Source organism: Spermophilus citellus, assembly GCF_964194105.1.
Source record: "Spermophilus citellus genome assembly, chromosome: 4".
Taxonomy (NCBI): Eukaryota; Metazoa; Chordata; class Mammalia; order Rodentia; family Sciuridae; genus Spermophilus; species Spermophilus citellus.
Window position 1 is genome coordinate 143,782,058 of NC_138185.1, and position 11,870 is coordinate 143,793,927.

Below are 11,870 nucleotides of genomic sequence, written 5' to 3' on the forward strand. Positions count from 1 at the left end.
GAAATATTTTATTGCAAAATATATTATTTACACATCCTCAAGGCAATGACCTCTTTACATCCTTGTGCCTCTAATCTAACATGATTTAAATACTATGTAATATTCTATTTCAGGTTGTTGACAATGATTGCTGCCAAGTATTCCCTTTAAGTAAGGGTTCCTACATTCTAAAGTGACCTTCTCTTAAGATCTACAGGAATTTTGAAACATTAAATAGCATCCATCTAGAGTCAGTAACTAGATTTTCAAGTTTTTATGCATGTATGTGTGCACATACACTTCTTGTACATTTTGAACACATCCTTTTTAAATCAAATGAAGACAGTGTATGTCTAAGGTACAGTTTGTGAAAGTCAAATTTTCATCCATGATAACATAGGCAGGCTTTAAAGTGCATGTCGCTAGAATTTCATTCTTATTGAATATTCAAAAATAGGCATGCAAAAATAAGAAAACAAATTTATTTTAGTATAGTAAAACCAATTTCAATATAGCTTCAAGAAAGATGGAAAATAAAGCTTCAAACTGGGGGACTTGGCCATAAAAATGTACTGAGGTAGTTTATTCTTCTCATTTCCTGTAACTTCTGATCAAAAGTCAATGTTCTTGTGACCTACAGAGCTGTTTGTTTGACCTCCATTATAGACTGAGCTGTTAATAAAATTTAATGTACTCATAAGGATTCAATGGCTAATAAAAAGGGATAGATTTGAGGACTTTGCCACTCTCTTTATGCACAAAATTTACCTTAAACTGAAAGCTGTTTTGTGTTCCTTTACTCCCCTCTGCTGGTAAATTCTAATATAGTTTTTAACTTTTTTTTTTTTAAGTCAGATTGATAGAAGTATCCATTGCTTTTTTTAAAATTATAAAACAACATTGAACACTGTGAAAAAATTATTCAATCTTTTCCAAAAATACTCTTCTTTTGATTTGAAATTTGAAATTTCATTTTTTTTTAATATGTCACTGTCCTATAATTTGTTTCTAGTGTCCAGATGTGTTTACTCCCGCCACCCCTTCTAATATTGGATGAATGGTCAAGAGAATACAGCCAGGTGAAATAGGAAGTGTGTCTGGCAATAGAAACTGAACTAATTTACAAATTGAAATAGTACCTGACCATACTTTGTTTATATTGTCATGTAAAACTACAAAGCATTCTCAAAACTAATTTATTTCTTGCAACAGTACCATGAGTTCTAAAATCTAGAACTTACTGTCTCTAAAAAAGCTTTCAGAAAAGATTACCCGGGTCAGGCTCAAGTAAAATTCTGAAATAGATTCATGCATTTGTTGCCCCCAGCTGTTCCTTTTTGCCATTTCCCCCATGACCCCTCTCTTTTTCCCTCAGGAAACCCTTAGTCTGATTCTATCAAGTCCTCTCATTAGAAAATGAAGTGCCTAGAACACTTATTCACAGGAAATGTCTCATCTGTCTGGATAATTTGCATTTGAAAAGCAAGTCTGAACTAAAGCCAAAGCAACCAGCCCCTAACAGGAAATCACAGAGATCAGAGAGGATTTTTTTTTTTTTTTAAGATAGCAAGGTTTTAATTGTCACTCAAATCAAAAAGTGATGGCTTTGGAGTCAAAGTTGCTCTCAAAGTCTCCAGTGTGTTCCACAGAAAAGGTAAGGCAAGCAGCAACATGAGTCTTAGGCTGAGCATGGATTTGGGGGGCAGGCAGATCCAATTGGAATCTCATGCTGCCATTTAATTGCTTCAGATACACATTTTTCTTAACCTCTTTAAACTCAGCTTTCTTATTTGTAAAATGGGGATAATATACATTTCATAGGTATGCTGCAAGGATTAAGGCCTGGCATATTACATTGAATAAATCTAGTTCCTTCACTCTTTCCTTGATGGAGCTTCTTAGATAGCAGTGTAATGTAGGTTTTGCAAATGACAAGACAATAACACCACTAATAATTTTGCTAAGAGGTTATATACAGGTGAATAAATGCTTTCCTAAGTAACTTTTCCTAGGGACTCTTTCCTAGATATATTTCCAATTAGATCAGATCTCATATTGCTTTATACAAGTATTGCTGTAGGTATATACTTTATTCTGAATGTGAGATATCCAATATGTTTCTTTTTGCCCACTTTCTTCCTGTGCTATGAAGCTACCATCTTTAGTTAACAGCCACTTCTGCTAATATGCAGTGCAGAGGAACAGAATCCATGCAGAGTTGTCTCTGCTCATGGAAAGTGGAACAACAGGTCACACATTAACATCATAGGGCAACGGACCAGGTGTCTAATATCCTCAAGACACTTTCACTGCCTTAGTCACCAGGCCAGTTTCAAATGTATGAAGATGTCTCATCTGCTGGCTCCATTACCATTCATTTCTTATCTTCCCCTGAGTCTTTCAGGAAGGCTGCAAAGCAAGAACACACAGAGTCCCATAGAAAAATAATTCTGTGAACACAAAGAGCAGTTCAATGAATTGAGATTGCTGGGAGGGGGTAAGTGAATTCACCCCTGCTTTAATTTTGGTCATAAAAAATGCTCTTAGGCAGTTCATTCTTCTCATCCCCTATAAATTCTGATCAAAAATCAAGGCATTAGGACTTTAATGCCTCATATATTTTGTGGATTATAGTGACGTACTTTACTGTGATGACCTTTTCAATATTCTGTAATTTGCTTGACTGATCTTGGAGATCTCCTCTGTTTACAGCATATTGACTTCCACAAGAGGCACACGGAATTAATAAACACACTAACCTCAGTAGGGGAAACTTGCAAATGGGGTATCCCACTCTTTCCATATGAATCTATTAGGGAAAGAGGGTTGTTGTCCTTTTACCTGGTACTAAGCATCTGGAGGTAAAGTTCAACACAGAAGGCCTTTGTCTTTCTAAGAAGCAGGGAGAAAGATCCCATGTGAAAGATCCAGGGGAATAATTTCTAAGTATTGTGTTGCATAGATGGTAAAAGAGTTCTACCTTTCAGCTTCTCACCCAGCTGTCAAATTTTCCTGAAGGCTAAGACTTCTAACTCTGTACTGGCTATTGAAAGAATTCCCCACGCAAAGACACTTCGCTGGGAGAATTCCAATTTTATTGCAAAAAGCTGTGTGCTTATATAGAACTAAAGGGGAGATGGTAGGGCTTAGATAAATGGCAGGCCACCCGTTTATTGGCAAGTTCTTCCAGATATCAGTTCCCGCGCCCAGGAATTAGTTCTCATTGGGGCTAAGGTTCCCCGCCAGCGAGATTTGAAATTGGTGCCGGCGGCAGAGTTCACAAGGGCGGGAACTTTTCACGCCACTGCAGAGAAGAAGAAGGTAGGAAGAAGAAGTCCTTAGGCGCCATGTTGGGGTTTTTTCTCTGGGGTACGGCTGCCGTTTATACTTTTCCCAACAGCTATAAGTATCTATAATAAAAGTAGTTAATAGTTTATTGGGGTCTTTTATGCTCCAGGCAAACTAGTAAGAATATTACATATGTCATGCTATTCTCATAACAATTCTTTGAGGTGGATACTGTAATAATTTCCATTTTATATATGAGGAATTTGGGGCTCAGACATGTTAGATACTTACCCATAATTAAGTGGTAGAACTGGAATTCAAACCCAGGTTGTTTGAACTCACTCTCCAGTATGGTCATAAAAATACACCACTTACATTTCCTGCTGCAAGAAGCATGAAGCAAATTAGTGAGGGCCTAAGCTAAGACCTTGTCTCAAAATAAAAAAATAAAAAGGGCTGGGGGTATAGCTCCCAGCTACTAGGCCTCTGGATCACCACTGTTTTCAGTCTGAGCTGCTCCCAGCCAAGAACTAAAGGTTATCGATACTGGCCTATCCATTCCTATAAGATGCTAGGACTCTTCTAACATGTGATGTTGGTGAGAAACTTCCCATGACTATCCTGATCTTCTTAGAACTGTTCTGTAGTTTGAGGTGTCTCCTTATGCAAGTCTTCCTCTTTCCTCCTCTTTTTGTATCTGAACCACATTCTGATCTAAAGGCTGTCCTGCCTGCTGCTACCATCTTCGGTTTATCCTTCTCTACAATTCTCTCTAATACCCCTCTTTCACATGTAATCCTGTCTTGGTATCTGCTTTCTCCAAAACATATTACCCCTGGAAAATGGCATAAAATTCTCTATCCTTGTCTGCTAATACAAGGGCCAAGAAAGAAATGCCAGTGACTTCTGAGTTGTCAAATTGTCTACCTTTGGAAGGCATTTGATGGTTTCAAATTATTATTTCTCTCATACCTATTCTACCTTCTCTTTATTTTGAAAGGGTAAAGTTTCTAAGCTGCAAAGCCTGAGTTAAAATGTAAAGGACTAGGTATTGTAAAGTTTCTGAACAGCACACAGAACCTGAAATTCCTGAGGCAGTTAAGACAATGCCCGATACTGACCATTTAGTTGTTAAATAACCTGGACCCTGTGCAGTTTGGCACGTAGGCATTCAGGGCCCAAACCAATCAGTTTGAATGTACCCCCCTTCTTAGGAGTGACCTATCACCCCCTGCCTGACCTGTTCCCGCCAATGAATGGACTAATCATGTTTGAGAGTTGTTGTTCGATTTTCCCGCGGTGTATGGTGATATGTTAAAGGAGACTGTGATGTATGCAAAGCCCCTGCCCTCCCCAAAAAGTGTACTTAAGCACTGCTCAACCCCTGCTCGGGGCTCTGGGCTGCTCTCCCTTCTTGAGTGAGCACGGAGCCCCAGCATGCTGGATTCTCAATAAACCCCCTTCTGCGGTTGCATGAGTTGGTCTCTTGGTGGTCTCTTCCTCCGACGTTCACCGGACCCTTACAATTTTAATGAAAAAACAAGTGATCTACAAATAAGTACAGATTTCTTATATCAGAGGGACTTAAAAAAACCTGCTTGACTAAAGCTTGTCAACACTGTGAGAATGCATTGATAAGAAAGCCCAATAAATATCAGAGGTACCACTTTGAAGGGTGTTCTCCACGGGTTTATGTGAACACAGTGCAGGGTGCACCAAAGCTCATTCCCCAAACACCAGCCACCAGAGGTATAATTCATCAGTCTACAGCCTCATTCCCTCTCATATTGTAAAGTCTCAGCACACAATGGTGTACTGAAGGCCCATAGAGCTCCCACAGCAAATAAACTGGTTTTAATTCCCACATTTATTTGATGAGGAGTCTGCTTTTTAACATGCTGCAGGAATAGGGATCTAAGTCAGTGTATAGATACATTGATCTATGGCTTCTCCTGCTTTCTCTAATACCAACTGTAGAATCTTTTGATTTGCATTCTCAAGATGTTTTGGTCAGATTTTGCAATTTTTTGGTTTTTATTTTTCAATTTGTTCTAATTAGTTATACATGACAGTGGAATGCATCTTGGCATATTGTACACAAATGTACCCTATTCTATTTTTAAGAGTGGTGGCAACTGACAGTTTTTCTTGTTAATATGTATTCCTTTTAACTCAAAAAGAATTCACTGAGAACTCTCCAAAGTCCAGGCTTCATGCTGTGTGGGAAGTGAACATGAATCTGGTCCCTGCTTTCTCTAGGAACTTGGACCTATGAGGAAAGGACTCAGGTGCTGGAGATCAACCAAAGACCCCATGCTTGCTAAGCAAACACTGTACCACTGAGCTCTAGAAATTTTCTTAAAAATATACATCAATCTCTTACCTGCAAGTCTCTGTAGGTGATCACTGTCTGCATATTTGACTTTTTTTTTTTTTGGTCAGTTATTTGAGAGCTGGCACGAGTCCTAGTTTACTCTTTTGGATCTCAGAACCCCCTACAAGCCAATCTAAAGAGAAAGAAAACTCAAGGCTTGAAAGACAAATGGTCTAGTCAGCTCATCGAGGTTCTCCTCTGGATGCTCTCCATTTTTTTGTTTAACTTGCATGTAATAAAGCACAAGAAAACACTTGATTTCCCACTTGAAAAGCCAGAGTATAAAACATTTTTTAGTTTAGGCCATTGTCTTTGAACTGACAAATCACCTAGAAATCTTATGCAGATTCTGATTCAGCAGGTCTGAGGTGGGGCTGAAGTCACTTCTTTTCTATTTCCAGGAGATGCCAATGCTGCTCATCCATGGACCATATTTTAGTAGCAAGGCTCTAGGTTAGTGTGCTGTTTAGGGAAAACCATTGACCCTGTATTTTAAGTTAGACTACCTGAAAAACAGAGGTGAGGTGGAGTTGTGACCTCAAGAGGTTTATTAGCAAGAGCTCTTGGAAGAACAAAAGTAAAGGCATGAAAAAACCAGGATTGGTCAGGTTGAGAGGTTGACGGTGAGAGTTGCCAAGTGAGCCTCAGCAGATTCTATAGGGAGCTCAGGAGTTGGGATGTCTTTCAGTTGTCTTTGAGTTGAGGCAAGGGGATCAGGCCTATGTACCCCCACATTAGCCAGTCAAGAAATGCTGACTGTCCCCTCAGAGGCATCATGGAATGGGGCAGCTCCTTTCCACAGAACAGTTCTGCGGGGGAAACGTGGCTGTGAGTCATCAGTAGCCAACACTCCTATGAGTGAGGAAAGTGAGCTCCTCAGCCCTACAGGGGGACCTAGGTAAAAACACCAGTATCTTCAACTCTGGTGACAGCCCCAGTAACCTGAGAAAAATCTATATTATTTCCAAATCCAAACTTAGAATAGAATATGACAGAAATCCATCTGTTTGAGTCAGCTTTTTCACTTTTGTGACTAGAAGGTCTGACAAGAACAATTGTAGAGGAGGAAAAGTTTATTTTGGGGCTCCCAGTTTCAGAGGTCTCAATTCATAGACAGCAGGCTCCATTCCTCAGGGCTCAAGGTGAGGCAGAACATAAAGGTGGAAGGATGTGACAGAGGGAAGCAGCTCACATGATATCAGGAAGCAGAGAGATTCCACTTGCCAGATTCAAAATATATACCCAAAAGATATACCCCCAATGACCTACCTCCTCCAGCCACACCCTACCCACCCTTCAGTTACCACCCAGTTAATCCTGTCAGGGGATTAATTCACCAATTTAATGGATTTAAGACTCTCACAACCCAATCATTTCTTCTCTAAACCTTGCATTGTCTCACATCCGAACAATACACTCTCCACATATGTCCATTTTATTAATAAATGGAATCACATGTCTGTGTGAAGTGCCAAGTTCTGGAGACAGTGATTCCAGGAACAATGATTTTTACTTCACAGAAGAAAACTCTGGACCTAATTTGAAAGCTACACAAATCATCTTACTTCAAGCAGGAATGCAGGAAAAGGGTTCAGGAAGGTCCTTTGCAGGCTAACTCATTGGTTGACTCACAGAAAAGAAAATGATGTGTGCCATCTAACGGTACCAACTAAAGCACACTCTAATACTTAAAGATGTTTTGTCTTTTCCTATTCAAGGAACTCCAATAAGAGTTTCAGTAATAACGTTTAGCTACTTTTAAAGTAACACGTCGAGGAATGGAGAGCCATGTGGAAAAAGATAAAATTTGATCCGTTCTTTTTTTTAAAGATATTTATTTTTTAGTTTTAGGTGGACACAATATCTTTATTTTATTTTTATGTTGTGTTGAGAATCGAACCCAGTACCTCACGCATGTTAGGCGAACGCACTACCACTTGAGCCACATCCCCAGCCCAAAATTTGATCCATTCTTTACTTTCTAAAATGGATAAATTCCAGGGCTGGGGATGTGGCTCAAGTGGTAGCGCGCTCGCCTGGCATGCGTGCGGCCCGGGTTCGATTCTCAGCACCACATACAAACAAAGATGTTGTGCCCGCCGAAAACTAAAAAATAAAGATTAAAAAATTCTCTCTGTCTCTCACTCTCTCTTTTAAAAAAAAATGGATAAATTCCAAAGAGATCAGAGAACAAAAAACAAACAAAAACCAAACAACACCAACAACAAAAACACAAAACCTAACAGTACCAGAAAACCTAGAATAGAAAAACTAGTACAAGCATTCACAGGAGTGAATTGCTTTATAACTGACCAGAATCTAGAAGCATTAAGGAAAGAAACTAGTTAACTACAAATTTGACAAAGAGAAAAAAGCAAAGCAAAATGCCCCCCCACCCGACAATGTATAACCTATATCACAGTTAATACAAATTTTCTAATTTTGTTTTTAAAAAGTCATCTCAACAGAAAAGAAATGCAAATAGCCCTTAAACAGATTAAAAGATTAGTTCATTTATTTGTTTGTTTTGCATTGTAAACATGTTAAGCATTTACAGGCTGGGTGTGGTGGCACACTCCTGTAATCCCAGCAGTTCCATAGGCTGAAGTTGAGGATTGCAAGCTTAAAGCCAGCCTCAGCAATTTATCGAGTCCTTAAGCAACTTAGGGAGACACTGTCTCAAAATTTTAAAAAAGGTGGTGGTGATGGTAGGGTGCTGGTGATGTGGCTCAGTAGTTAAGCATTCCTAGATTCAATTCCTGGTATAAGAACAAAACAAACAAACAAACAAAAAAAAACCCAAGTTACAGGCTTTTAATGTCAAGCTATAAAACAAGAACTATTCAAAGAGGTCTAGCTTCTATTCTTATCCTCTCCTTCACTTATTCTACTCTTCTTACTTGCTACCACTTTTATTAGATTTTACTTACTTTTCCACTGCTTATTTTTGAAATTATAAGCAAGTATCCCCATGTATATTTCTAATTTCCTTTACCCCAAAGTTAGAATATTATACATTGTTTCATGCATTACTTTTTCCAACTGACTTCTTAGTGGTATATCTTCCATATTCCTTAATTGCTTAATAATACATCATTGTATGTATGTACCATTTGCGAAAATGCTTTACATCATCATAATAAGATAAATGCTAAACTATACTGAAACACCATCTCCCATCTGTCAAATTAGCAAAAATTTAGGAGTCTGACCATCCACTCTATTGGAAAAGACATGAGGAAACAGGAATTCTTATACATTGCTGATGTGAATACAAAACTGCACAAGCATTATAAAGGGGAATTTGGCAATAGTAAATAAAATGACATGTTCAATTATCCTTTGACTTAGTAATCCCACTTGTGGTAAACTGTTAAACACACACTGGCAAAGGTATACATGCACAGAGAATCTTTTATTATTATAGCAGAAGACTAGAAATAACCCACATCTCCTACCAATACATTCATATATAAGGCAAGAGAATAACTAAGTCCAGTTTGTTTAAAACACAGTATCTTGGGCTGGGGATGTGGCTCAAGCGGCAGCGCGCTCGCCTCGAATGCGTGCGGCCCGGGTTCGATTCTCAGCACCACATACCAACAAAGATGTTGTGTCCGCCAAGAACTAAAAAATAAATATTAAGAAAAAAAAATTCTCTCTCTCTCTTTCTCTCTCTCCCTCTCACTCTCTCTTTAAAAAAAAAACACAAAAAAAACCACACAGTATCTTGACTATATATCCCAGTGGGATACAGGTAAAGAAAAAAAGCCACACATGAAACTTAAAACATTATTTATCAGTCCTATTTTAGCAATGTCATTACTCTTATTCATGTTTTAGTTTTTCTTTGCTCTACTGTTATTCTGTTCTCTCTCTCTCTCTCTCTCTCTATATATATATATATATATATATATATATATATGATAATTAGAGCTAGATGAAGCAAATAAGCAACTATGTTAATATCATTGTGAACCAATATTTTCATCATAAGAGAAAAGAACACAAAAAAATACCAAACAAAATCAAAAGGGTTAACTTTAAAAAAGCACACATAACTACAAGATAGATGAACCTTGAAAACATTATAATTAAATGAAAGAAGTCAGTCACAAAAGATTACACACTACATGATTCAATCTATGTAAAAAGTCCATTGAGTGGAAAGTTTACAGAAAGAAGTCAATAAGTGTTTGACCATATCTGGGAGGAGGGGGGGTGGGGGTGGGGGTGGGTGTTGAAAGGCAGAGTGACTGTGCAGAGTGACTCTCAAAGGTACAGGTGTTCTCTTTGGGCAGTGACAGTGCTTTAAACTTAGATCTTGCTAATGATTACACAACTCTGTGAATATACTAAATACCATCGAATTGCATACTTAAATTGAAAAAAAAATATTTTACACGAATTACATCTGAATAAAGGTGTTTAAAGGAAAAAAGCATTCAGACATAGATAAGAAAAGGCACCTAACATTCAAGAACAGGAAATCTGAGCCATCTAAAACCCAGAACTCTATGAAGTTTGGAAAAAGGATGAGGCTAAACATAACACAAGTTATTTTTTTAAAGTTACATATGAAGCAAGAAAAGACCAGGAATAGGTTCAATTTCATCTCTGTTGCACATTTCTTGTCAAAACGATATTTCTGCAGGAATCTGCCTCCTAAAGCTGGTTCTACTTAGCTATCTCACCTTCAATTTTCACCAAGTTAATTTCTATTGATTCTTCCGGTCAGTTAATCATTAATATGTTGCTCTCCCACACCAGGTATCTTTTATATACGCTATCATAGAATCATGTTTCTTTCCTTAGTATATTGATAAATACCCCAAATTTCCCTTTTCCCTTCAAGGGCTGAACCTGCATCTACTTTTTTTTAAAAATATTTTTTAGTTATACATGGACACAATATCAGTGCCTCACATGTGCGAGGCAAGTACTCTGCCACTGAGCCACAACCACAGCCCAGAACCTGTATCTACTTTTGCTCATCATCCTATAACGTACGTTCAATAAACAACTGCAAAAATAACACAAAATGCTTAATTTCTCTTTTGTTCTTTTCCTCTTCACTCAACAGACTTTTCTTTAGATTGGGAAGAGTAGAATAGCTAAGGACTTGGACTCCAAAAGGAGCAAAATGATTCCAAGAAAATGTTCTCTACTTAAATTAATTCGCTGGGCAAATATTCATTTATTTAGCCCCTGACACTATTAACTAAGGGGGATACAATTAGTGCAAGAGTTCTGTCGCTGCTCTTTTAGGTGTGCACTGTGAGGTGGGGCAGTAGTAAATGTATACCATGTTGGCTGTATTTAAATTGAGTCCAAGTTTCCCGCTCTAAGAGAATTACATCCAGTAAACAGAACATCCCGACGGGGTTGCTGGTGTTTGAGAACGGAAAGGCAGGTGGGAGACAGGAGCCGCACTTCAACAATGTCGGAGTTGGGAGTGGTCGCGGGCACGGTTGGAGGTCCTCCAGGTCTTCTAAATCCAAACCCCCCAAAATGAAGCTTCTGAAGCAGCATCCGCCCGCAGACCTAAACATTACCGCCAAAAAGAAACCTATTTCCATAGCCTGACTTCTCACCAATAACGGTAGATCAGGGTTACTAAAACCAGAGTTTGTATATCCTGACTCAAATTGTCTCACCTCGGGCTCCGTAGAATCGGTTTTCGCCGCCAGAGGGCTTTCAGCTTCTGCCAAGGTCTAAGGAAAGATAATGAGGTGTCTAGTGCATATCCCCGAATATATTATCTCGGAAGCAGGCCTGGTATACTCAACACACTTTAAATGGAAATTTCCTCCAAAAACATATGACAATAAAAGAGCAAGTAAAATTCTAGTTTTTTTTTTTTTTTTTAAGTTTTGCCTGCCACACCCATCTCGATCTCTCCTCTCCCAACCTCCCTAGACAGGCAGCTTCTGGCCACCCTCGAAGGGCCTGATTTTGAAAAGCAGAGTGGGCCAATCAGAGAGGAGCACTGTTTGGCGCTGCCATTTGAGCTGAGTCTGGAACTGCGGGTGTGACGGCCAAGGCGGCTTGAAGGCATGGGGAGAGCTGCTTGGTTATAGTCTGCACTCCGGGATGTGCAGGCCGGGAGCTTCATGCAGGCTGATGGGGAGAAGGAGAAGCCTGTGAAACGGGGTGACGGCGGCGACCAGCCCGGGCGGGGACCGGGACTGGAAAAGAGCCTGAGCAGCCGGCTGGTCCGGCGGCTGGG

General features: G+C 39.1%; 1 long non-coding RNA gene across 1 annotated transcript; it reads right to left on the bottom strand.

Annotated features, from left to right (window-relative positions):
* Nucleotides 1–1,610: 1,610 nt before the first annotated feature.
* Nucleotides 1,611–11,342, bottom strand: LOC308647299. The gene is made up of 4 exons (XR_014021616.1): nucleotides 11,299–11,342; nucleotides 3,559–3,647; nucleotides 2,821–2,871; nucleotides 1,611–2,388 (listed from the first exon to the last, which is right to left on the bottom strand). It is a non-coding gene; the product is annotated as an uncharacterized lncRNA (long non-coding RNA).
* Nucleotides 11,343–11,870: the final 528 nt, after the last annotated feature.